General features: G+C 38.4%; 1 long non-coding RNA gene across 1 annotated transcript in view; it reads right to left on the reverse strand.

The window, feature by feature from the left end:
• Window positions 1–1,927: 1,927 nt before the first annotated feature.
• Window positions 1,928–22,828, reverse strand: part of LOC145538891 (uncharacterized) — a 37,632-nt gene continuing 16,731 nt past the window's right edge. The window contains exon 3 of the long non-coding RNA XR_014077316.1: window positions 1,928–3,170. This is a non-coding gene — a long non-coding RNA (uncharacterized LOC145538891). The remainder of the gene's footprint in view (window positions 3,171–22,828) is intronic.

The raw sequence follows: 22,828 nt of genomic DNA on the forward strand, positions 1-22,828 counted from the left end.
GAATGTGTTTTGAAGGTGTTGTATCATTTTTTATAATTACCAAATAAAGTGAAAGAAAATCATTGCCTAGAGTTAATGTACCAACTGCCTCTCAAGAAATGTAGTCTTTGAGTAACTGACCTGAATGATTTCATAGCTCACTTAGACAGGGCTGGACTCGGTCTCCTGATTTCTTAACTAAGTAGTCTGGCTACTGGGTCAAACCAGAGAGAACTTGTATCAGAGTAGATGTAGAAGTACATAGAGATGACATAAACAAGTGACTCCGTGAAGACTGTTTGTAAGCCAAAAATGCTAAAGTAACAATCTTCTCAAAGTTAAACTCACCAGTTTAGAAACATTCTCTCCTTTATATCTCTTCTTATTATTGCTAAAGCATACATAATCTAAAATCTTAAAATCCGCTTGAGAATGACTACTATTTTAAGCTGAATTCTGCATCGTTTTAAATGCATTTTCCCTATTGTGTATGGGAATTTAGACAGCCTCCAAGAGCTTTAAGCTCAGGGGTTCAAGAAGCCTTGACCTACCCCGAGACTCAGTCCAGCTTCTTCTGATGGCTCTTTTGGGCCATGGAGCAGGACAGATTGACCTGATAACCATTCCATCTGTTTGAATGAACTGAATTCCCAGGTAACAGAGCAATTAGAGGCCATATTAATGCCCTGACTGGGCCTATTAAAGACTGGTTGGGTGGTCTGTTGGCTGGATATGAACAGTCTCAATATTAGTTAGGCTCATAAACCAGACAGCCCCAAATAAGCCAGAGGCTTAGGAAATTATAGCTTTAAATGTTGTTGCAAAGGGTTTGTTTTCACTTAAAAAATGAACTAAAACTAAATCAGACTTTAATAGAAACAGCAGGAAATGTTGCTCAGTTACCATCTCCTTTTTTTTTTTATTCAAGTCTCCTTTAACTTTGTCATACATTTTTATACAAAATATGAGCTTTCCCTCTGGAATCTAATTGTACTGAAAGTTTGATGGACAATAAAACCAACTAACTCCGTAAGCCTTTTGTGGGATATCACGTAGGCTACAAAATCATATTAATTTATCTCAAAGAATATGTTCTTTCAAGACGTCTGGAATATCAAAATATCAAAACTGCTCTGATGACTTGATCATACAGAGAAATTCAAGAGAATCTGACAAGCCACCCTGAATGTATATTGAATGTTACTGCTCCAAAACTCTTTCACTTTACTTCATTTAATCTTCATGAAAATTATTTCCTTCATTTCTTAGAAGAATAAATGGGGATGAGGATAATAAGGCTCAGAGAATATAAGGAAATATCAGAATGGTCATAATATTTACTGTTTTTAGTTCATCAGGTGTTCCCACCCTAGCTTCCTAGTTTTTGGAAAACCATGCAGAGTTATTGGATCTATAGCAATTATGGTACACAAGTATGAGAGTAACTCACATTCTGGGGTAGTGGTTCCCAAAGACTCTATTGGTGACGATCTTTCTAAACAGTCCTTTCATTGTCTTATACAGCATCCAGCCTCAACGTTGTCTCAGAAATGCCTGCAGATTTCTCTTCACCCAGGCCTGTTGTAGGGGTCATCTAAAAACCCCACAGGAGCAGTATTTCAAAATTTGATCATTGTAACAAGATGACCCCTTGTTAGCTAAAACTCAATAGAAGACAGATCATTTCACAAACTGACTTATCTCTGATGCCCATTTTAGCCTTCTCTATATTTACTTGTGTTAAAATAAACTTATCCCATGAAATACAATGATATGAGATGACTCTGCTATCTTCTATTTTAGGCTGTATTTTAAAGAGGTAAAAAGTAAAGCAAGCACATATATATTCAACAATATACTGGAAGCAAATAATGAAAAGCAAGATTCCTTCTTCCAACTATCACATCTCCAGTGCATGTTTCAAAATGATACAAGTATGCTACTGTGATTACTGATATTTGATATTTTTATTGAATTTTACTAAATTAGAGAAATATTTCCCTCATGTATCATATCTCAACTGTAATTCCATCACCTCCACTAGCTTTGTTAGTACCAATGCTTGCTAAGGCCCACTTGACTTCCCATTCAGGATGTCTGGCTATAGGTGAGTAATCAAACCATTGCGGTTATCTGGGTCATGAAGATATTTTTTTGAATAGTTCTTCTGTGTATTCTTGCCACCTCTTCTTAATACCTTCTGCTTCTGTTAGGCCCATACATTTGTGTCTTTTATTGTGCTCATCTTTGCATGAAATGTTCCCTTGGTATCTCCGATTTTCTTGAGAAGATCTCTAGTCTTTCCCATTGTATTTTTTCCCTCTATTTCTTTGCATTGATCACTGAGGAAGGATTTCTTATTTCTCCTTGCTATTCTTTGGAACTCTGCATTAAAATGGGTATGTCTTTCGTTTTCTCCTTTGCCTTTAGCTTCTCTTATTTTCTCAGCTATTTGTAAGGCCTACTCAGACAACAATTTTGTCTTATGAATTTCTTTTTTCCTGGGGATGTTCTTGATCACTGCCTTCTATACAATGTCACAAACTTCTGTCCATAGTTCTTCAGGCACTCTGTCTATCAGATCTAATCCCTTAAATCTATTTGTCACTTCCACTGTATAATTGTAAGGGATTTGATTTAGGTCATACCTGAATGATCTAGTGGTTTTCCCTACTTTCTTCAATGTAAGTCTGAATTTGGCAAGAAGGAGTTCATGATCTGACCCACAGTCAGTTCCCGGTCTTGTTTTTGCTGACTGTATAGAGCTTCTCCATCTTTGGCTGAAAAGAATATAATCAATATGATTTTGGTATTTACCATCTGGTGATGGCCATGTGTAGAGTCGTCTCTTGTGTTTTTGGAAGAGGGTGTTTGCTGTGACCAATGTGTTCTCTTGGCAAAAATCTGTTAGCCTTTGACCTGCTATTTCAAATTTCAGTTAAGCGATTTCAAATCCTAAAAGATGATGATGTGAAAGTGCTGCATTCAATATGCCAGTAAATCTGGAAAACTCAGCAGTGGCCACAGGATGGAAAAGGTCAGTTTTCATTCCAATTCCATAAAAGGCAATGCCAAAGAATGCTCAAACTGCTGCACAATTGCACTCATCTCACACGCTAGCAAAGTAATGCTCAAAATTCCCCAGGGCAGGCTTCAATAGTACGTGAACCGTGAACTTGCATATGTTCAACCTGAATTTAGAAAAGGCAGAAGAACCAGAAATTCAATTGCCAGCATCTACTGGATCATCGAAAAAGCAAGAGAATTCCAGAAAAACATCAACTTCTGCTTTATTGACTGTGCCAAAGCCTTTGACTGTGTGGATCACAACAAACTGTGGAAAATTCTTCAAGAGATGGGAATACCGGACCACCTGACCTGCCTCCTGAGAAATTTGTATTCAGGTCAAGAAGCAATAGTTAGAACTGGACATGGGGCAACAGACTGATTCCAAATTGGGAAAGGAATATGTCAAGGCTACATATTGTCACCCTGCTTATTTAATTTATATGCAGAGTACCTCATGCAAAGTGCCAGGCTGGATTAAGCACAAGCTGAAATCAAGATTGCCAGGAGAAATATCAATAACCCCAGATGCATATCTAAAGATACGCATTATCTTTAGTTCTAAAGAACTAAAGAGCCTCTTGATGAAAGTGAAAGAGGAGAGTGAAAAAGTTGGCTAAAAACTCAACATTCAGAAAAATAAGATCATAGCATCTGGTCCCATCATTTCATGGCAAATAGATGGGGAAACAATGGAAACAGTGAGAGACTTTATTTTCTTGGGCTCCAAAATCACTGCAGATGGTGACAGCAGCCATGAAATTAAAAGACGTTTGCTCCGTGGAAGAAAAGTTATGACCAAACTAGAAAGCATATTAAAAAGCAGAGACATTACTTTACCAAAAAAGGTCTGTCTAGTTAAAACTATGGTTTCTCCAGTAGTCAAGTATGGATGTGAGGGTTGGTCTATAAAGAAAGCTGAGTGATGAAGAACTGGTGCTTTTGAGCTGTGGTGTTGGAGAAGACTCTTGAGAGTCCCTTGGACTGCAAGGAGATCCAACCAGTCCATTCTAAAGGAGATCAGTCCTGAATATTCATTGGAAGGACTGATGCTGAAGCTGAAACTCCAATACTTTGGCCACCTGATTCAAAGAACTGACTCATTTGAAAAAACCCTGATGCTATGAATAATTGAAGGTGGGAGAAGGGGACAACAGAGGATGAGATGGTTGGATGGCATCACCGACTCAATGGACATGAGTTTGAGTAAGCACTGGAAGTTTGTCAAGGACAGGGAAGCCTGGCGCACTGCTGTCCATGGGATCACAAAGAGTTGGACATGACTGAGCGACTGAAGTGAACTGACCTAGGCTGGTGATAGATTTTCTTCCAAGGAGCAAGCATCTTTTAATTTCAAGGCTGCAGTCACCATTTGCAGTAATTTTGGAGCCCCCCAGATAAAGTCTCTCACTGTTTCCATTGTTTCCCCATCTATTTGCCATGAAGTGATGGGACCAGATGCCATGATCTTGGTTTTTGCAATGTTGAATTTTAAGCTAACTTTTTCACTCTCTTCTTCCACTTTCATCAAGAGACTCTTTAGTTCCTCTTCTCTTTCTGTCATAATGGTTGTGTCATCTGCATATCTGAGGTTCTTCATATTTCTCCTGGCAATCCTGATTCTAGCTTGCACTTCATCCAGTCCGGCATTTCGCATGATGTATTCTGCATGTAAGTTAAATAAGCAGTGTGACAATATACAGCCTTGATGTACTCCTTTTCCAATTTGGAACCAGTCTTTTGTCCCATGTCCAGTTCTAACTGTTGCTTCCTGACCTGCATACAGATTTCTCAGGAGGCAAGTCAGGTGGTCTGGTATTCCCATCTCTTGAAGAATTTTCCACAGTTTGTTGTGATCCACACAGTCAAAGGCTTTGGCATAGTCAATGAAACAGAAGTAAATGCTTCTCTGGAACTCTCTTGCTTTTTTGATGATCTAAAGGATGTTGGCAATTTGATCTCTTGTTCCTCTGCCTTTCCTAAATCCTGCTTGAACATCTGGAAGTTCATGGTGTGAGCACAGACACACACACTGACATATATGTGTATATAGGGCTTCCCTGGTGGCTCATCGGTAAAGGATCTGCCTATACTGTGGTAGCTGCAGGAGATATGGGTTCAATCCCTGAGTTGGAAAGATCCCATGGAGGAGGGCACGAAAACCTATGCCAGTATTCTTGCCTGGAGAATCCCATGAACAGAGGAGCCTTGCAGGCTAAAATCCAAAGGTTCATGAAGAGACTGAAGCAACTTAGCTCAGCACAGCATAGATAGGATTACAAAGACAAACCTCACAATACAGTTGTGAGCAGCTCGTACATGGAAGAAAACTCATATTTTGCCACCAGAACCATCATCATTACTATACAATAGAAGAAAATCTATAATGCATGCAGGAAATTCACAGAAGGGGAATCTAAGAAGCCAATAAATATATGAAAACATGCTCAAACTAAAGGATAAAAGTGAAAGTGAAAGTCACTCAGTCATGTCCAATTCTTTGCGACCCCATGAACTGTAGCCCACTAGGCTCCTCTGTCCATGGAAATCTCCAGGCAAGAATACTGGAGTGGGTTGCCGTTGCCTTCTCTAGGGGATTTTCCCAACCCAGGGATTGAGCCTGGGTCTCCTGCATTGCAGGCAAATTCTTTACCAACTAAGCCACCAGGGCAGTCACATTAAAACAATTAAATACTTGCGATATACTGGTGTTAAAACTTCAGACTGACAAAAATTAAGAAGTCTGATATCATACAATGACAATATGTAAGGAAATATAAACTTTCATCCAAGCTTGATGAAAGTCTAGAGCACTTTGAGGAGCAATTTGGCCCTACTTATTTGTAAGTGTATATTACACCCATCCTGATGATCTTTATAAATATCTAAGAGAAATCCCTACATATTTGCTGAAGGAAATCTATGAAAGTATGCTCCTTGCAACAGTGTTTCTAAAATAATTTTTAAAAATCCTAAGTATCCATTAAAGAATATGAGTAAATAAAAAGCAATTATTGATGTGAGAGAATGACACACACACACACACACACACACACACACATATATACATGTATATATAAAAGTTAAAAAGAACACATTAATTATTTTATTCCCTTGCTGTTAATATTGAAAGAACTCCAAGACTAAAGTTGAATTTAAAAAAAAAAGCCAAGATTGATGAATGATGCATTTGTGAATTTAAATATACCTAAAGATGTAATAAGGAGAACTAGTATTTACTGAGTACTTAATATATGAACTCTTCACAGGACTTCAAATGTCCATAATTCTGATGATATCCTTATATCCTTCAAGTAGGTAGCATGATTTCCCCTTTCACAGATAAGAAAAACAAGTTCAAAGGATAAGAAATATTTCCAAGTTCCAGCAGATGTAACAAAAATGAGTCCCATTGTGCACTCTTCCCATATGATACAAACAACATCAAATTGGTCATAAGTGTGTGTGTTTGTGTATGTGTGCAGATGCACATTTAAATCACAAATTTTTAATGAAAAACTTTGGATAAGGAAGAGGAAAATTAGACTGGAACGTGTTTTCTTAAGAGACTGTAATGCAAACTCTGATGTTTTAGTTGATCTTTCAAAAAATAAAAAGAAAGAAAATACAGTGGAATATAAATTCTGGATGGCTAACACTAAAAAATATGCCTGATATACTTCTTTAAATAATAAATAATAAGTGTAATTGTTACTCTTAAACACACAAGCTATTAATATAAGTAAAAGTATAAGATATAATACATAACATCGTTTTCCATCCCATAGGTGTATCACACAAATTCCCAATACAAATTAACATTCTAGATTTTGTAAGTGTTTATATCCAAGAGCTTACATTGACCTTTAATTTCCTTGGGATAGTTTAATGATAAATGCAGACTTGAAAAACATCAACATATTGCCAGTTGAGCAAAACAAAAGGCATTTGTTTCTCTCAGATGAATGTAAACAAAAGGAACTCTTAATTTTTCTCTATGCAAATGCATGCATTGAGAAAAATAAAACCCCTCTCCTAAGTGCATATCTAACAGATCATGAGACTCACTCACACATCTGTTATGGTAATCTAAATGAAGCCACTGCAATATTCCTATTGTTTTTTAATATATTGTGAGCAGTTTTCTCAGTAAGATCAAGTTAGAGCAGCTGGTTATGTCCAAGGAATTCAACCTAGTCCAATTTAACATTTACTGAACCCTAGCCTCGCTGTTGATGGAGAATTAAAAAATGAATAAAGTATAACCCTTATATTCTTCGAGCTCAAAATTGATCAGAAGACTATTTTAAGAACATGCATAATTATAAATTAGCCTATTATGGTAACAGAAGTGTTATAAAATTGCTCTGGGACTACAGAAGGGAAAGCAAGTTATTCTAACTAGGAAGATTGGAAAATGACTTGCTATGGTTCCATTGGAAATTCTCTTTGAAGGATATGTAATATTAGAGTGGTAGAGGAGAAGAGCGCTTTCTAGACAGAGAGATGCTCTATTCAAATATTTTATAGCATTTTAATCCTACATTCTGATTAGTTATTAACAAGAGCAATTTAATAACCACATTGCACCATGCATTTTGCATACACTACTTATTAGTGTGCCTGTGGTTACTGACTAATATTTACCGAATGCTTACTACATGGCATCAACTAAGAATTCTATATATCTTAGTTTTCTTCATCTCCAAATGAACACTACCAGATATATGTTATTATTGCATTTTGCAAAAGAAAAAACTGAGGCTCAAAAATATTAAATGGCAACTTAAAGTCACATATCTGGTGCTGATTTGAAGGCTATGTTCTCCTGAGACTAACTCTACCATAGAAATGAGTAAGCGACAGACAGGAGATTCCCATGCAAGGAGAGTTTTCTTGCAAAAAATTTGATCTTTCTTCCTTGCATTAGGATGCCATGTTGTTGGTAAGATATGGAAAGATACAGATTTTAGCTGGAAAATAAGGCAGGACAATATCTCCATAGGAATAATTTTCAAAATCTCCAACCTACAAGAAAGAGAGAGAGAGACGGAGGAAGGAGGAAGGGGAGGAGAGGGGGAGGGAGAAAAGCAAAGAGATCTTGCTTTGCACTGGGGATTTCTACATGAATGTCTTGCTAATCATTCAACATTTATATTCATCAAACTTAACTGTCTGAATCCTTTCTTATGACACTTACATGGTGCCACTGTCTGTGTTGCCACACACATCAAAACCTGGAAGGCATGCTTGATTTTTTTCTTTAACTCATTACTCATGTCCATTTTTTCTGCCCAACTAGTTATTGATTTTATTGTTTAAGTATGTATGAAATCACCTGTGTGTCATTCCCACCAACTTGCGCCAAATCAAGCCTGTATCATTATTTGTCTACAAACTCCTAATAATAAGGTGTCTGTCCCTTTGTATTTCTTCCTCTCACGTGTCAGCTACACCCCTGCCAGTGCTGTCCTGCCAAAGGAAACCCAGTTCTCACCTTTGTAGTTAAATCCTTGAATTTGTGTTAATTACATCATGCAAAATCCTTTACTAAAAGTTCCCTGGTTACCTTATAACTTGACAATGAAGGGCTGGACTTCAGAATCGGGTTGCAGATGCCCCCATTGTAGCTTGGACACTAGCTGTGTAACCTTGGAGAATTCATTTAATCTCTCAGTGTCTATTCTCTCACCTCTGAAACAATGATAATTGTATACGTGCGTGTGTGCTACGTTGCTTCAGTCGTGTCTGATTCTTTGCAATCCCATGGACTGAAACTTACCAGGCTTCTTTGTCCATGGGATTCTCCAGTAAGTATACTTACTGGCATACTTACTAGAGTGGGTTGCCATTTCCTTCTCCAGGGGATCTTCCCGAACCTGGGATCGAGCCTTCGTCTTTTACGTCTCCTGCATTGACATGTCTGTTCTTTACAATGAGACCTATTTGGAAAGTCCTGATAATGGTATATACCCAATAGAATAGTATGGAATAAATAAGTTAATACATGAAAAATGCTTAGATTTGTGTCAGCAATTATGACTAAGTGTTTGCTGTCGTATTATTTTATGCTAGGCATAAAGCTATTTGCTTGGGATGTAGCATGTTATTTTAGGTTGCTGAGTCCAGGCATAAAATCCTTGTTCCTGACATGTCTTTATCCTTTCCTTTCTGGCAAACTCTTATTTCTTTTAGTAACTCAGTGCCAATATCCTTTATACCCTGATGACTTCCTTGTTATTCCTAGACAAGATTAATAATTTCCTTCTCAAGTCTCCCCAGAGCAGTTTTTTGAGACTGATCACACTATTTATAACACTGCAGTGTAAACCTCAGTTAAGTATCAGCAAATCACACCAAGCTCCCTCCACAACTGAACTTAGGTTTTATTCTGCCTTGTTTCTCAGCAGCAAGCATGGATCTGAGTGAGAGAAGAGTGATGAGAACATGAATGATAAAAAATAAATAAATAGGTAACTCTGGCAGGAGGAGAAATGTAAGAATGGAGAAGGAAACGCTAGACTCAGGGTAACTGATGAGGAGTTTAATCATACAATAGCTAATAAAGTAATGAAGACAATGGTAATGAAACAGATCTTTGGTCTGGGAAGACCCCCTGGAGAAGGAAATGGCAACCCTCTCTGGTATTTTTGCATGGAAAATCTCATGGACAGAGGAAGTTGGCAGGCTACAGTTCAAGAGGTCACAAAGAATTGGACATGTAGGTGCCCAATACGCTGCTGGATATCAGTGGAGAAATAACTCCAGAAAGAATGAATAGATGGAGCCAAAGCAAAAACAACACCCAATTGTGGATGTGACTGGTGATGGAAGCAAGGTCTGATGCTGTAAAGAGCAATACTGCATAGGAACCTGGAATGTTAAGTCCGTCAATCAAGGCCAATTGGAAGTGGTCACACAGGAGATGGCACGAGTGAACGTCAACATTTTAGGAATCAGCGAACTAAAATGGACTGGAATGGGTGAATTTAACTCAGATGGCCATTATATCTACTACTGAGGGCAAGAATCTCTTAGAAGAAATGGAGTAGCCATCATAGTCAACAAGAGCCCAAAATGCAGTACTTGGATGCAATCTCAAAAACAACAGAATGATCTCTATTCATTTCCAAGGCAAACCATTCAGTATAATGATAATCCAAGTCTATGCCCCAACCAGTAATGCTGAAGAAGCTGAAGTTGAACTGTTCTATGAAGATCCACAAGACCTTTTAGAACTAACAATCAAAAAAGATATCCTTTGCATTAAAGAGGATTGGAATGCAAAAGTAGGAAGTCAAGAAACACCTGGCGTAACAGGCAAATTTGGCCTTGGAGTACAGAATGAAGCAGGACAAAGGCTCATAGAGTTTTGCCAAGAGAACGCACTGGTCATAGCAAACACCCTCTTCCAACAACACAAGAGAAGACTCGACACATGGACATCACCAGATGGTCAACACCGAAATCAGATTGATTATGTTCTTTGCAGCCAAAGATGGAGAAGCTCTATACAGTCAGCAAAAACAAGACCGGGAACAGACTGTGGTTCAGATCATGAACTCCTTCTTGCCAAATTCAGACTTAAATTGAAGAAAGTAGGGAAAACCACTAGACCATTCAGGTATGACCTAAATCAAATCTCTTATGATTACACAGTGGAAGGGGGAAATAGATTAAAGGGACTAGATCTGATAGGCAGAGTGCATGATGAACTATGGAGAGGGGTTTGTGACATTGTACAGAAGACATGAATCAAGACCATCCCCTTGGAAAAGAAATGCAAAAAAGCAAAATGGCTGTCTGAGGAGGCCTTAAAAATAGCTATGAAAAGAGGAGAAGTGAAAAGCAAAGGAGAAAAGGAAAGATATTCCCATCTCAATGCAGAGTTCCAAAGAATAACAAGGAGCAATAAGAAAGCCTTCTTCAGTGATCAGTGCAAAGAAATAGAGGAAAACAATAGAATGGGAAAGACTAGAGATCTCTTCAAGAAAATTAGAGATATCAACGGAACATTTCATGCAAAGATGGGCTCAATAAGGACAGGAATGGTGTGGACCTAACAGAAGCAGAAGATATTAAGAAGAGGTGACAAGAATACACAGAAGAACTATGAAAAAAAGAACTTCATGACCCAGACTATCATGATGGTGGGATCACTCACCTAGAGCCAGACATCCTGGAATGTGAAGTCAAGTGGGCCTTAGGAAGCATCACTACAAACAAAGCTAGTGGAGGTGATGGAATTCCAGTTGAGCAATTTCAAGTCCTAAAAGATGATACTGTAAAAGTACTGCACACAATATGCCAGCAAATTTGGAAAACTCAGCAGTGGCCACAGGACTGGAGAAGGTCAGTTTTCATTCCAATCCCAAAGAAAGGCATTGCCAAAGAATGTTCAAACTACCACACAATTGCACTCATCTCACACGCTAATAAAGTAATGCTCAAAATTCTCCAAGCCAGGCTTCAGCAATATGTGAACTGTTAATTTCCAGATGTTCAAGCTGGTTTTAGAAAAGGCAGAGGAACCGGAGATCAAATTACTAATATCCGCTGGATCATCGAAAAGGCAAGCGAGTTACAGAAAAACATCTATTTCTGCTTTATTGACTATGCCAAAGCCTTTGATTGTGTGGATCACAACAAAATATGGAAAATTCTTAAAGATATGGGAATACCAAACCACCTGACCTGCTTCCTCAGAAATCTGTATGCAGGTTAACAAGCAATAGTTATAACCGGACATAGAACAACAGACTGGTGGCAAATCGGAAAAAGAATACATCAAGGTTGTGTACTGTCACCCTGCTTATTTAACTTATATGCACAGTACATCATGCAAAATGCCAGAATGGATGAAGCACAGGCTGGAATCAAGATGGCCAGGAGAAGTATCGATTACCTCAGGTACGCAGATGACACCACCCTTAAGACAAAAAGTGAAGAAGAACTAAAGAGCCTCTTGATGAAAGTGAAAGAGGAGAGTGAAGAAGTTGGATTAAAGCTCAACATTCAGAAAACTAAGATCACGGAATCCGGTCCCATGACATCATGGCAAATAAATGGAGAAACAATGGAAACAGTGAGAGACTTTATTTTGGGGGGCCCCAAAATCACTGCAGATGGTGACTGCAGCCATGAAATAAAAGGAAAAACACTTACTCCTTGGAAGGAAGGTTATGACCACCCTAGACAGCATATAGAAAAACAGAGACATTACTTTGCCAAAAAAGGTCAGTCTAGTCAAGTCTATGGTTTTTCCAGAAGTCATGTATGGATGTGAGAGTTGGACTATAAAGAAAGCTGAGCAACAAAGAATTGATGCTTTTGAACTGTGGTGCTGGAGAAGACTTTTGAGAGTCCCTTGGACTGTAAGGAGATCAAACTAGTCCATCATAAAGGAGATCAGTCCTGGGTGTTCATTGGAAGAACTGATGTTGAAACTGAAACTCCAATACTTTGGCCACCTGATGTGAAGAGCTGACTCATTTGAAAAGACACTGATGCTGGGAAAGATTGAAGGTTGGAGGAGCAGGGGACGACAGAGGATGAGATGGTTGGATGGCATCACTGACTCAACGGACACGAGTTTGAGTAAACTCCGGGAGTTGGTGATGGACAGGGAAGCCTGGCATGCTGCAGTCCATGGGGTCGCCAAGTGTCGGACGGACTGAGCGACTGAACTGAACTGAACTGGCAACAAAACAACAATAACAGCAATATTTGCAAAATATTTTAACTGTGTGTGAATGGCATAATTGCAATGATAACTTTAAAAGTGTAAATCAATATATAAAATGTAGCCTAAGCTATTGAAAAGGAGGTAAGGCAGAGTTCCTGGCTGACTGCCCTAATGTGGATGTTTATGAGCTGTGTGATTTTTGGTCTCCTAACCACCATATGAGTTTGTATAATTGCTATCATAAGATGCAAATGATGAACACGTGCATATCCATTTTGAAAATTATAAGAAGCCCTACAAATGAGAGGTATCACTTTTCGTATTACCAGAGTGTTGTAACAGGTTTCTACATAATGAGTTTAATTTTGTCTTGCTTCTAGGTAATGTACTACTTATATGGAGATTGCATTTATTTAATCTTGTTGAGGTTTCAAGGATGTTACTCAAACTTCAACAGTATTTGCAAAACTTAGTAACTTGATTTGTTATAAAGTGCTTTTTTATTGAACATACACAGAGAATATGAATGCATTTGAAAGAAGTATATTTACCTTTTTTTGTGAAGGTGATATATATTTCCTTTAATTTTTATTGGATTATAGTTGATTTACAATGTTGCATTAGTTTCAGCTGTACAGAAAAAGGAATAGGATATACATTTATCAATTCTTTTTCATATTTTTTCCCATACAGACCTTTACAGAGTATAAAGTAGAGTTCCATGCTATATATGGTTGTTGTTCAGTCACTAAGTCGTGTCTGACTCTTTGCAACCCCGTGGACTAGGGCCAGCACACCAGGCTTTCTTGTCCTTTACTATCTCCTGGAGTTTGCTCAAACTCATGTCTGTTGAGTCAGTGATGCCATCCAACCATCTCATTTCTGTCACCTTCTTCTCCTGCCCTCAATCTTTCCCAGCATAAGGGTTTTTTCCAATGTGTCGGTTCTTTGCATCAGGTGGCCAAAGTATTGGGGCTTCAGCTTCAGCATCAGTTCTTCCAAAAACTATTCAGGGATGATTTCCTTTAGAATTGACCATGCTATATAGTAGGTCCTTATCAGTTATCTATTTTATATATAGTAGTGTGTGTATGTCAATTCCAATCTCCCAATTTAGCCCTCCCTCCCATTCCCATCCCCGTGCTTAGTCACTCAGTTGTGTCCATCTCTTTGCGACCCCATGGAGTATAGCCTGCCAAGCTGCTCTGTCCATAGGTCTTTTCCAGTCAAGAATACTGGAGTGAGTTGCTATATCCTCCTCCAGGAGATTTTCCCAAACCAGGGATCAAACCAAAGTCTCCCACATTGGAGGTGGATTCTTTACCAACTGAGCCCCCAGGGAAGCCCAAGAATACTGGAGTGGGTAGTCTATCCCTTCTCCAGGGGATCTTCCTGACCTAGGAATTGAACTGGGGTCTCCTGCGTTGCAGACAGATTCTTTACCAGCTGAGCTACCAAGGAAGCCCTTATTCATATCACTGGATAACCATAAATTTGCTTTCTATATCTGTAACTCTGTTTTGTAGATAAGTTTATTTGTATCTTTTTTTTAATTCCACGTATAAGTGATATCATATGATATTTGTCTTTCTGTTTCTGATTTAGTATGACAATCTTTAGGTCCATCTATATTGCTGTATCCTTTAACATTTCAGTAAAAAATCAAATAACTAGTGTCACTTCTTCATGTTATTTGGCTATTTATAGTCTCTCAGACTCAGACTAGCAAAGTCAATGGCCTTGTCAAATCGAGTTAAACCTTACCCTGTACCCATCCCTTGCAAGATTGAGTCGAGGGCATGGGATATTCTTTAAATAGTTCCAGGAGAAGGACAGACCTTACAATAAAGTGTTCTTGATGTTATTTTCTGACACAGTGTTAAAATATGCCTCTTTCATATCCTTTGTACGGAATTTTTGACATCTCTTCCAGTCTAAAATAACATGTAGTGACCTTCAATTAAATACTAGTAGATGATTAATTAAGACAATGCACCAGAACTACAGTAGCCTGTGACAAAATAATTGCAAAGTAATCTTAAAAGTGTCCTAGCCAAGTTAATATATATAGATATTTTGAAGATAACTTATCCCACAATTACTAGATGATGTTTCAAATAATTGCCTAACATTTAAAACCCCCTTTAAAATCTATATACCAACATATATTACAAAATAAAACATGTAAAATAAAGATATTTAATAGCAGTAATATTGTAACTATTATCACCACAAGAATGTTAAGAACTGTGAAGCATGTAAATCACCTTCCAGCTTTTCACAGATTCCAACAGAAGACATAAGACACATGCTTCAAAAGTGAAGGAGGTTCATCAATACCATTTTTTCTAGATTCCATATATATGTGCTAATACACGGTATCTATTTTTCTCTTTCTGACTTACTTCACTCTGTAGATAGATTTTTTTCAATGATATTGCACTTTCTGGAGTTTTCAGGTTTACAACCATTGAGTGTTCACATCAGTTCACAAATTCAAGCATATCCTTTTAGTAACAAGTCACGTGAACCACCTTAGCTCCAAAGTTAACTAAAATCATGCCACATATGAAAGATGGAAAATTTCCAGCCAACTCTAGTTCCAGCCCTGAGCTCCAAGCCATGTCAGCTTTACACACAGGAAACTTGGAATAGCTGGGATATGCCTGAAGCTTTGTTTCTCAATGCAAGCTCAGGATTTTCTGGAGACACACTAAAGAAAGAAAAGGCCCATCTATCGAAAAGTCAATAATTAGCTTTTAAAATTTGTAACTAAAAAAAGGAAGATTTATTACCGATGGCCATTGCCATACTCAGTAATTTTGAACCTCTTCCCTGAGACCCAGTTTCTATGAGCTGATGAGAAGGGGCCCAATGATACCCGCGCATACAGTGAATTACATTACAGGAGGGAAATGCTGAGCTTAGAGAAGGCATGCTTTCCCGTTGTCACAGTGGAGATACCACGCCTGCTTGTCAAAACTGCAGGCAAACAAGTCCTTTGCTCTGGAAAGAAACACTATGTCTATCTTCCAAGATGTTCACTCTACTAGCATCCTTAAAAAAAACAGTCTGGAAAAAGCAGGACAGTGGACGCCTTACTTGCAGAAACACCTAGATAACTACTGCCCCCCAGTAGAGAGAGCTCTGGGGGCTAACTTTGCCAGCGTTTGAATATCACCTCTACTTTTAATTACTTTCCAGTCTCAGGCAATTTACTTCTCACAGTTGTCTAAGTTTCCTCATCTGTTAATGGGGATAATAGCATTCCCATCATAGAGTTACTGTGAAGATTAAATGGATCAATACATGAAATATCTTTAGAAGTGTGTATACACTGTAAGAACTAAAGACCCATTACCTATGATAGACAAATTATATTATAAATACATTATTGATTGACTTTTCTTATTTTAATCATCAGTTAAGAATTGTAAATACATACAACAAGATCATGCCATAGATTTTGGGAGAGGTTAAAATGCACCTATTTAGTATTTGATTTTTTAAAACATTTGATGGTAAACATCACATATTTTATATCCCTTATTTACAACCTATTGAGCCACACTGATGTGCTCCATGTCCCTGAAATAATTTTGTAACATAAGTTATTTCGTTTTCACAGAAAATTTGGAAGTAGGTGGCATTAGTCCCAAGGACTAAAGCCAGATTTTTAACCCAGTTCTCTATGTGCCCTTAACTTACATATTTTCTTATTAGATATAAAGTACTCTGTTAAGGGATATATCTTAACATCTGAATCTATCATGGGAACTTGTACAATGATGATGTGACAGTAATAATTTCCTATTTATCTAGTGTTATGTAATTATAAAAGCACTTCAATCCTTTATTCCTTTGGTACATTTCTGTACTTTAGTGTTGAATAAGCTAATTTCAGAGATAGTTGAATTTCTGACACAACGTAACAGTGCTTGAAAGTAGAAAAGGAAAGCTTCAACCCACATATGCCAACTTCCCCCTTTTGCAGGTAGAACACTCTCTTAGACTGTGTCTTCTTTTCTCCTATCATAAGGACATAATGCTATTGCTTAACACTTGAGGAAAATGTTCCTGCTTAAATGAGATAACCTCTAGTATAAGGAAATAGTGATGCCATTTTCAAGGATTCTTACTAATGATTCTGCTATATATTAGAGAAAAAGAGAAAGAGAACAAGGCAGGTTGAGTGAGAGGTTCTGGAAAACTTGCTTTCTTCAAGATGGACTCACCAATCCCTCATTTGTCCTAGGCAGTGTTCACATGAGCACACTGAACTGTTTCATGTGAAATCAAGGGCACAGATACAGAGTAGATATGAGAGATGAGACTTGATTTTACTTTCAAGCACCTTGTTTTGCTTCAGTTTTGTGCTAAACTGCTGTCCGTTTTTCACTCAAAAAGAGAACACAAAAGCAATGCTACTTTTAGATGGACTTGTGGCATATATTTGCGTAAAGTGGATTTTATGAAGGCATGCCCACTAAGGAACCATCTTGGGGTCTTGTAATATTCTGGAAGTCAATGACTCATTTTAATGGATTTATTGTTGCTGTTGTTCAATCCCTATACCCCGTCCGACTCTTTGGGACCCTATGGATTGCAGCATCTCAGGCTTCTCTGTCTTCCACTATCTCCTGAAGGTTGCTCAGATTCATCTCTATTGAGCTGGTGATGTTATCTAACCATCTCATCCTCTGCCACCGCCTTCTTCTTTTGCCTTTAATCTTTCCCAGCATCAGGGTTTTTCCAATGAATTGCATCTTTACATCAGGTGCCCAAAATATTGGAGTTTCACTTCAACTGAAACTGAATCAGTGCTTCCAATGAAAATTCAGTGTTTATTTCCTGTAAAATTGACCAGTTTGAACTCCTTGCTGTCCAAGGGACTCTCAAGAGTCTTCTCCAGCACCAAAATTCAAAAGCATCAATTTTCCACACTCAGTATTCTTTATGCTCCAACTCTGATATCTGTATATGACTATTGGAAAAATTATAACTTTGATTATACGGATCTTTGTTGGCGAAGTGATGCCTCTGCTTTTTAATACACTAGTTTTGTCATGGCCTTTCTTCAAAAGGCAAAGCAGTCACAGTCTACAATGATTTTGGAGCCAAGAAAATAAAACCTGTCGCTGCTTCCATTTCCCCCCCATCCATTTTCCATGAAGCCATGGGAAAGAATGCCATGATCATAGGTTTTTTAATGTAAAGTTTTAAGTCAGTGTTTTCACTCTGTTTTTTCACTCTCATCAAGAGGCTTTTTAGTTCCTCTTCGTTTTCTGCCATTAGGGTGGTATCATCTGCATCTATGAGGTTGTTGATATTTCTCCGAGCAATCTAGCTCTCAGCTTATGCTTTGTCCAGCATGGTATTTCACATGATGTACTCCACATAGAAGTTAAATAAGTAGGGTGACAATATACAGCCTTGACATATTCCTTTTCCAATTTTGAACCAATCCGTTGTTCCATGTCACGTCTAACAGCTTTTTCTCGACCCACATACAGGTTTCTAAGGATACAGGTAAGGTGGTCTGGTATTCTCATCTCTGTAAGAATTTTCCACAGTTTACTTCTATCCATACAGTCAAAGGCTTTAGCATACTCAATGAAGCAGAATAGATGCTTTTTCTGGAATTGCCTTGCTTTTTTATGATCCTACAAATGTTGGCAATTTGATCTCTGGTTACCCTGCCTTTTCTAAGTCTAGCTTGTTCAGTGCAGTTGAGTTGTTCAGTCGTGTCTGACGCTTTACAACCCCATGGACTGCAGCATGCCAGGCTTCCCTGTCCATCACCAACTCCCAGAGCTTACTCAAGCTCATGTCCAATGAGTTGGTGATGCCATCCAACCATTTCATCCTCTGTCATCCCCTTCTCCTCCTGCCTTCAATCTTTCCAAACATCAGGGACGTTTCTAATGAGTTAGCTCTTCCCATCAGGTATGGGAAAGTATTGGAGCTTCAGCTTCAGCATCAGTCCTTAGAATGAATATTCAGGACTGATTTCCTTTAGGATGGACTGGTTGGATCTCCCTGCAGTCCAAGGGACTCTCAAGAATCTTCTTCAACACCAAAGTTCAAAAGCATCAATTCTTTGGCACTCAGCTTTCTTTATGGTCCAACTCTCACATCGATACATGACCAGTGGAAAAACCATAGCTTTGACTAGATGGACCTTTGTTGGCAAAGTAATGTCTCTGCTTTTTAATATGCTGTCTGGGTTTGTCATAGTTTTTCTTCCAAGAAGCAAACATCTTTTAATTTCATGGCTGTGGTCACCATCTGCAGTGATTTTGCAGCCCAGGAAAATAAAGTCTGTCACTCTTTTCATTGTTTCCCATCTATTTGCCATGAAGTGACGGGGCCAGATGCCATGATCTTAGTTTTTTGAATGCTGAATTTTAAGCCAGCTTTTTCACTCACTTCTTTCACCTTCATCAAGAGACTCTTTAGTTCCTCTTTTCTTTTTACCATATCACTCCCTGCAATCTTGATTCCAGTTTGTGCTTCATCCAGCCCAGAATTTTGCATGATATACTCTACATATAAGTTAAATAAACAGGGTGACAGTATCAGCCTCGATGTACTCATTTCCCAATTTGGAACCAGTCTGTTGTTCCATATTTGGTTCTAACTGTGGCTTCTTGACCTGCTTACAGGTTTCTCAGGAGGCAGGTCAGGTGGTCTAGTATTCCCATATCTTTAAGAATTTTCACAGTTTATTTTGATCCACACAGTCAAAGGCTTTAGCATAGTCAATAAAGCAGAAGTAAATATTTTTCTGGAACTCTCTTGCTTTTTCAATGATCCAAAAGATGTTGGCAATTTGATCTCTGGTTCCTCTCCCTTTTTAAAATCCAGCTTGAACATCTGGAAGTTCTTAGTTCATGTACTGTTGAAGCCTTGCTTGGAGAATTTTTAGCATTACTTTGCTAGCCTGTGAGATGAGTGCAATTGTGCAGTAGTTTGAACATTCTTTGGCATTGCCTCTCCTTGGGATTAGAAAGAAAAAGACTTTTCCAGCCCTGTGGCTACTGCTGAGCTTTCCAAATTTGCCAGTATATTGAGTGCAGCACTTTTGCAACATCATATTTTAGGATTTGAAATAGCTCAACGGGAATTCCTTCACCACTAGCATTGTCTATAGTGATGCCTCCTAAGGCCCACTTGGCTTCGCACTCTAGGATGTCTGGCTCTAGCTGAGAGATTACACCATAATGGTCATCTGTATCATTAAAATCATTTTTTGCACAGTTTTTCCGTGTATCCTTGCCACCTCTTCTTTTATCTCCTGCTTCTGTTAGATCCATACCATTTCTGTCCTTTATTATGCCCATCTTTGCGTGAAATGTTCCCTTGGTATCTCTAATTTTCTTGAAGAGATCTCTACTCTTTCCCATTCTATTGTTTTTATCTATTTACTTTCACTGATCACTTAGGAAGGCTTTCTTATCTCTCCCTGCTCTTCTTTGGATCTCTGCATTCAGAATGGATATATCTTTCCTTTTCTCCTTTGCCTTTCTCTTCTCTTCTTTTCTCAGTTACTTCTAAGGCCTCCTTAGAAAACCATTTTGTCTTTTTCTTGGGGATGGCTTTGGTCACTGCCTACTGTACAGTGTTACAAACCTCCACCCATAGTTCTTTACATACTCTACCAGATCTAATCCCTTGAATGTATTTGTGACTTCAACTGTACAATCATAAGGGATTTGATTTAGGTCATACCTAAATGGGGTAGTGGTTTTCTCTTCCTTCTTCATTTTAAGTCTGAATTTTCAATAAAGAGTTCATGATCTGAGTCACATTCAGCTCCTGGTCTTTTTTTGCTGAGTGTATAGAGCTTCTCCATCTTTGACTATAAAGAATATAATCAATCTGATTTTGATATTGACCATCTGGTGATGTCCATGTGTAGAGTCTTCTCTTGTGTTGTTGGAAGAGGGTGTTTGCTATGACCAGTGTGTTCTCTTGGTAACACTCAGTTAGCCTTTGTTCTCAGGTTATGTAGTATTGAAGCCTAGATTGAAGGATTTGGGATATTACCTTGTTAGCCTGTGAAATGAGTGCAGTTGTTCAGTAACTTGAACATTGTTTGGCATCACCTTTATTTTATTTGGAATAAAAACTGACCTTTTCTAGTCCTGTGGCCACTGCTGAGTTTTCCAAATTTGCTGACATATTAAGTGCTTTACTTTAACAGGATCATCTTTTAAGATTTAAATAGTTCAAGTCTAACCTATCCACTTCCACTAGTTTTGTTCAATGTAATGCTTCCTAAGGCCCACTTGACTTAACACTCCAGGGTATCTGGATCTAGTTGATCATACCCAAGTTACTTTGATTCATGGACCTAATGTTCCTGGTTCTTATGAAATATTATTTTTCACAGTATTCACTTTCATCACCAGACACATCTACAACTGAACCTTGTTTCTTCTTTGGTCCGGTCACTTCCTTTCTTTCTGGAGCTATTAGTAAGTGCTCTCCATTCTCCCCCAGTAGAATATTGGACACCTTCTGACCTGGGGGCTCATCTTCTGGTGTCATATCTTTTTGTCTTTTCATACTATTCATGGGATTCTCCTGGAAATAGTACTGGAGTTGGTTGTCATTTCTTCCTCCAGTAGATCACATTTTGTCAGAACTCTTTACTATGATCTGTCTTGGGTGGCTCTGAACAGCATGGCTCATAGCCTCATTGAGTTATGCTATCCCCATCGCCATGACAAAGCTGGGATCCATGAAGGGCATTTAATGGGTAGCAGGGTCTAATCTGCTAACTGGAGATGATAAGACATAAATAAGATCCTGCATAGTAATACTGTGATTTTGTAGATCTCTACTTTTAACAGCTAAAGTTCTAGTCTTGCAAAATGAAGATGATTCCACTGATTAAAAAAAAAAGAGCTTAAGCTTGCCCAAGTCTACAGGGACTAAATACTGTTATGTGGGTATGTGGGTGGCCAGCAGTTTTCAGCTGCAAGGTGCAGTTTAGATCTTATTTACTCTTTAGCCCCAAATAGAAGTGGGTAACAGTAGCCCCAACAAGAAGCTTCCCAAAATAGAAGTCCTTAAGATGGTATTCCTGAATGGTCTAGTAGTTTTCCCTACTTTCTTCAATGTAAGTCTGAATTTGCAATAAGGAGTTCATGATCTGAGCCACAGTCAGCTCCTGGTCTTGTTTTTGCTGACTGTATAGAGCTCCTCCATCTTTGGCTGCAAAGAATATAATCAATCTGATTTCGGTGTTGACCAATTGGTGATGTTCATGTGTAGAGTCTTCTCTTGTGCTGTTGGAAGAGGGTGTTTGCTATGACCAGTGCATACTCTTGGCAAAACTTATGAGCCTTTGTCCTACTTCATTCTGTACTCCAAGGGCAAATTTGCCTGTTACTCCAGGTGTTTCTTGACTTTCTACTTTTGCATTCCAGTCCCCTATAATGAAAAGGACATCTTTTCTGATTGTTAGTTCTAGAAGGTCTTGTAGGTCTTCATAGAACTGTTCAACTTCAGCTTTTTCAGTGTTACTGGTTGGGACATAGACTTGGATTACCGTGATATTGAATGGTTTGCTTTGGAAATGAACAGAGATCATTCTGTCGTTCTTGAGATTGCATACAAGTACTGCATTTTGGATTCCTTTTTTGACTATGATGGCTACTCCATTTCTTCTAAGGGATTCTTTCCCACAGTAGTAGATATAATGGTCATCTGAGTTAAATTCACCCATTCCAGTCCATTTTAGTTCGCTGATTCCTAGAATGTCAACGTTCACTCTTACCATCTCCTGTTTGATCACTTCTAATTTGCCTTGATTTATGGACCTAACATCCAGGTTCCTATGCAATACTGCTCTTTACAGCATCAGACCTTGCTTCTATCACCAGTCACATCCACCACTGGGTGTTGTTTTTGCTTTGGCTCCATCCCTTCATTCTTCCTGGAGTTATTTCTCCACTGATCTCCAGTAGCATATTGGGCACCTACCGACCTGGGGAGTTCATCTTTCAATGTCTTATCTTTTTGCCTTTTCATACTTTTCATGGGGTTCTCAAGGCAAGAATACTGTATTGTCCAGTAGACAGAAATCAA

Source organism: Giraffa tippelskirchi, chromosome 1 (assembly GCF_054371585.1).
Source record: "Giraffa tippelskirchi isolate mGirTip1 chromosome 1, T2T-mGirTip1v1.2.pri, whole genome shotgun sequence".
In the NCBI taxonomy this organism is placed as follows: Eukaryota; Metazoa; Chordata; class Mammalia; order Artiodactyla; family Giraffidae; genus Giraffa; species Giraffa tippelskirchi.